This window comes from Triticum aestivum, chromosome 5B, assembly GCF_018294505.1.
Source record: "Triticum aestivum cultivar Chinese Spring chromosome 5B, IWGSC CS RefSeq v2.1, whole genome shotgun sequence".
In the NCBI taxonomy this organism is placed as follows: domain Eukaryota; kingdom Viridiplantae; phylum Streptophyta; class Magnoliopsida; order Poales; family Poaceae; genus Triticum; species Triticum aestivum.
Window position 1 is genome coordinate 696731005 of NC_057807.1, and position 5540 is coordinate 696736544.

A 5540-nucleotide genomic window follows, 5' to 3' on the forward strand; every position below is an offset into this window, starting at 1 on the left:
GTGGCTTCAGGCTTACTGATGTAATGCTTTTGTAAGGTCTCTGAGAATAATTAATAAAATGGTTGCATGCATCGCCCAGATGCAAAGGCCGGGGGTAATCCTCCTTTTCTAAAAGTAAAAAATAAAAAAATAGCAAGGCAGTTCATTCGAATACAAATGTACACAAGTGAAAACATGAATTTTCCTTATACAAACTAACTTCAATACCAGATTCGTAGATTGGCGGGTTTTTTAATGGGAAATGGTTGATGGTCACATACATGTGAAACTAATAATACTAGATTTAGTGCACTTGAAAATCTTAAGCAATATACTTATATTGGCTGTCCGTAGAAACATCCGGATTCTGAATAATGTAATTTAATTAGACTCTATGGTGAGAAGGCACTTGAAAAGAAACATTTGGATCTGGAATGATGTAATTTAACGGTGTGGTAAGAAGTCTGGTTTTGTTAGAAAAGGAGGTTGAAACATTTGCCCTATTCATCATTGTGATACAAACAGCCATTTTTTATTAAAGTTGATGCATGACAACGAGGTCAAAGTCATCAACAAATAGAGTATGTAACATGCACAACTATGGCATAACTATTACAGGATATGAATTTAAGAGCCAGACTTCTTTCGCAACATCTTTAAGAAGGGAAACACGCCCTCAAGCCATCGTCATGTCCGTCTGAATCATAACATGGTTGAGAAGTCTGACAGGCGTAGGTTCCATTTGATATCTGCATCAGTTCATTTGATCGTCCTTGGGCTAAGTCGAATGTGATAGCCCTGCGGGAACATAACATCCGCGCTTCGGAATTCGTCAGTTCCTTTCATTTCTTCCCATCTGCAAAGGAAGTTAAAATTACATATTGGATATCAACAAGCAGTGTGCATGGTGCAATGAAAGCAACAATCTTTCGGGTGCGAAAAGCACACACCTATACTCCGTCACCAAAATATGGAGGGTAAGTGTTACAAACAGCTTGACAAAATCTGCCGCAGGACAAACCCTGATTCCTGCCCCAAATGGCAAGAAATTCTTCAGCATTGCACTGCGCTTTGACTCATCCTGTGTTTTCAGATTTGTCAAAAAAATTTATACACACAATACTATATTAGTTCCAACAGAATCTTTCAGGTAGAAAAATGGGAATATAAATTGAAAGAATACAGCCATTTCAATGTCCTCACTAACCATCCACCTCCATGGGTTAAATTTGAGTGGATCTTCGAACAATTCTTCGTTCAAATGAACTGCCATGGGGTTGACTATGACCTGCCATCCGGCTGGAATTGTATAGCCTGCAGGAAGAACGAATCAACAGTTCAACACATTGCTAATTGCTATTTAACTCTACTGCTTTGTTAGCTAACCAAACAGATTACTATAATTACAATAATGTTTCTGAGTGTTCACCGTTGACTTGTACATCCGTAAGAGTTTTCCTAAATACTCCAACTACGGCATTGCTTATTCGAATAATCTCATTGGTCACCTTCAGTCGAAAAGGAAAATCTTGTCAGAATAGAAACCTGTACCAGTGAAGAGTCCAGTTGTCATGCGTGCAGACTTAAACCAGAACTGAGGGAGTAGAGTACTACTGATGAATCCAGTTGTAATCAATGATTTTGTTTTTTTTTTACCTGATTAGTGAATGTCAATGACTTGTACTCCTCCCAGGTCCCAGCTGAGCCCGGAGCACCCACCCTTTCGATCCTTGAGCATAGTTCGGTTCTCCTTCTGTGAAAAGTGCAAGTTTTCAGGATGTTAATTCTTTTGCATGTTTTCAGGATCTCGCTACTTCTGCCGTTGGTCTACAAGCATTAGTATTGATAGTACGAGTACTATATACATACTCTCTCCGTTCCCTAATACTCCATCTGTTCTTAAATATAAGTCTTTTTTAGAGATTTCAATATAAACTACTCCTTCCGTCTCATAATATAAGAGCGTTTTTAACACTAGTGTAGTGTCAAAAACGCTCTTATATTACGAAACGGAGGGAGTACATACGAAGCAAAATGAGTGAATCTACACTTTAAAATATGTCTATATACATCTGTATGTAGTCCATAATGAAATCTCTAAAAAGACTTATATTTAGGAACGAAGGGAGTACAAGACTTTTAGCTATTATAAGATATTGACTAGATACATATTAAAATGAGTGAACATACATACTAAAACGTGTCTACATACATAGAATCAAAAAATATATATTAAGGAATGGAGGGAGAACCTCCAGGGACCGGAGAACGTCTGGGTTGTCATGGAGTGACTTGAATGCTACAGCGATTGTTCCTGATAGCGTGAAGACGCTAGAGAACAACAACATCGAGACCATATCAATAGCAAAATCCTCACTTAATAATGGCTCTTCACCCTGCAGTTCCTCGACAATTACGTCAAGGAGGTCGCCATGTTTCTTCCCTGGTGCACCTAACCTCTCTGCCAACGTATCCCGCACTGTCTTCTGCACATTTTTCCTGGCCTGCACGCGCAAGCATATCAGCTCTTAACTTTTTTTTCTTTTCGAAACGGATATTAGCTCTTAACTGAAGGCTACTAGTTGGGTCATTTTATACATGCTCCTGCATTATGGGAGCATTTTAATACACGTTTCTCGGTGAAAAACTCAAAATATTTGAAGCCTGATTTTCATAACGAAGGGACACAGTGGTGTATATGACAGGCAAACTTCTATACTTGAGCTCTCTATTTTTGCGAATGAGAATGATATACGCCGGTTCTTGATCATGCAAACAAACAACAAGTTAATTTGTATACCTGCATGCATCGATAAAATGTTGTCCCAGGGAAATATATCGGGAAGGAGAACAGCCCTGAGAAAAGCGCATCGAACTTGTTCCTCAGTTTTCCCGACTTGGTGGAAGAATCGAAACCAAGGCACTTCCTCGTCACCAGCTCAAAGAGAATCTGCAGACACAGTACATATATATATAGCATTTGTATACCGTCACCACACCATGCAGGAAACAGCAGGGAGTAGGAGAATGGCATCGAAACCAAGCACAAAGACGCTTACGTCGGGCGCATCACCGCGCACGTCCACACTCGGCTTGGTCGCCCACGCGGCAAGGCGCTCCCTCACGGCGCCCTCCATCTCTGGGAGGAGCACCTCTTTGATATTCTGGAGGCCGAACAGCGCGAAGGCGCATCTACGGACGAACTTGTGGATTATGCCATGGGCGGCTTCGATGCTCTTCTCACCGAATATTTTGGTCACTGCCCAGGGGTACCCGATACTGAACAAGGTCTCCTCGTGCTGAAACACAAACCGATTGACCTCCGCGTCGGTGGAAATAACCGCAGGCTGCCCAAGCAAGCTTGTCTTGAATACCGGGCCGTACCTGCGCAAACAGTAACCAGAGGTGTTTTCTCACACGCTGAGCACTACTGTTACTGTGTGCTAGAACCAGATCTCGCACGTTTATTTGCAAAAGATAAAATGACAACAAATACTAGTACTGTACAACGTCTCCATTCATTCAAGAGGTACCTTTTCATCCTTTGTTTGTAGAAGTCTGGGATGTCCAGGGAAGAGCTTGCCTTGAGGAAGTCCAAGGTCTCACCAATAATAGGGAATCCCATGGAGCCACGAGGAAGAACACCGTTGCAAACCGGGTTGATCCATTTGTATACCCAGTGTACTAGCCATCCAATCACAAGTGTAACTCCACACAGAGCTACGTATTGAGCAACAGATATGTCCATCTCCAAGTGCATCTAGTAAGGAAATGAGGGGTGTAGTTAGTTGTGTGCGAATTGTAGAGGTCTTTACATGCTTATATATACAACTGTTATGATGATTCTTAGGTGTCTTTGGACTTCTATTTCTTTTAGCTAGCTGGCATCTATATATCCATACCCTACTTGGTTAGCACGGGGCAGATAAATTAAGTGGGGTACATAGAGTAACCACACCATGTGAAAGGTGATCTACTTAATTAACTGGAGTACAGGTAAGCATATGTTAGGGATAGCCAAATCACATGATGCTGATAAATCACACCATGTGAAAGGTCAAAGGTGATCAATTAGTATCGGCAAGCATCTCTTAGGGATAGCCAAATCACATCTTCCTGATATTAGTCTTGTATATGGTACGATTTGTATAGCTGTTACTGCCTTGATCCTAGGGATCTTGTTATTTAATTATTGTGCATGGTATGTAACCTACAAAGACTTCTACTCGGACCTTATTGGCTCTACAAAATCTACAGCTTGGCGCTTTAACATCCCGGACCTCTACCCGGACCACGCCCCTTTTTTGCAACAAGAGATATATGATGCCTTTCTTCACATGAACCCGAACCCTAGCACTGGGCCTGGCGGATTTGGTCCTTGCTTCTACAGAAAATTTTGCACTCCCTAAGGTTATTATCTTCCCCTTCTTCTCCCGGGACGAACATGAGGCAAAGTCGTTTTTCCGTGGGTCGAGGGGTTTGCAGAGTGGAACGACACTTACAGAAGCCGTGCGAGAAAGAAGAAGCAGGATGCTAACTGGCTTCAAAAGTTAGAATCAAAGAACGCAGATTGGAACGTGTTTTATTGCAGAATGAGGAGCAGCTAGACACAGTTAGCGAGCAAAGGTGTCTCAACGGCAGGAGCAAGCAGATCTAGCATTGGGTAGTGTCGTACCATCTATTCCGAAAAGCAGCATGGGTTCCACGGGGGTCTCGACCAACGATGCACTGCTGGCTTGCTACCCCATGGATGATATTAAAAAGAGGAAGGGTTGTGAGGTACACATGAAACTGAAGAACATATCCATGAAAGTGGCGGACAGCTTTGCTTTACCGAATGAGCCCGATGCAACCATCCATGGCAATCCAATTCCAACTGGCTATGCTTGTGTCGGGGTGGATAAAGTTACATCGGGATATGACTCACTAGAGTTGACTTTCCTGGAGGTCAAGGGGAGCAAACATTGGGAGAAGCCATACGTGCTCTCATTGTATGGAGAAAGGAATGCATCATCTTTCCAAACTCGGCGCCAAGGCCACCGACTCCTCCTCCAAGTCCGTCGCATCAGCCGACTCCATCCCACCTCAAGACGGAGCGCAGCGCGAGTCCGCCATATAGATCTCCACCGCGCCAGCCGACTCCACCCCACCCCAAGACGGAACTCAGTGCGAGTCCGCAATATCGATCTCTGCTGCGCCAGCGGACTCCAAAGCGGAAGAAAGCAGCAAATAAGAAACCTAAGCCTCCTGCCAAAAAGAAGTTGGCTGATGAGATGACTGAGGAAATCAGAGCCAAAGTGGATTCTGAAGTGAAGGCACATTTTGGACCGAAACCGCCCCCGCTGCCACAGGAGAAAATACCTTTGAAAATCGTACAACGCTTTCAGCATCGGCTAGAGCGACCCCCCGCGCCAAGGCCACTAGATGACTGTGAACACTCTATTGGCAAGTCATATCATGCAAAGAAACATCAGCAGTCAAGCCTTATAGGTAGTAATAAAAGCATGAGTTATTCAATCAAAACACACTCGACAAAACTATCGTAAGCTGCTATTGTTTGT

General features: G+C 43.1%; 1 pseudogene; it reads right to left on the reverse strand.

Moving 5' to 3' along the window:
- Positions 1 to 594: 594 nt before the first annotated feature.
- Positions 595 to 3727, reverse strand: LOC123117767 (cytochrome P450 87A3-like; annotated as a pseudogene).
- Between the last annotated feature and the right edge of the window lie 1813 nt (positions 3728 to 5540).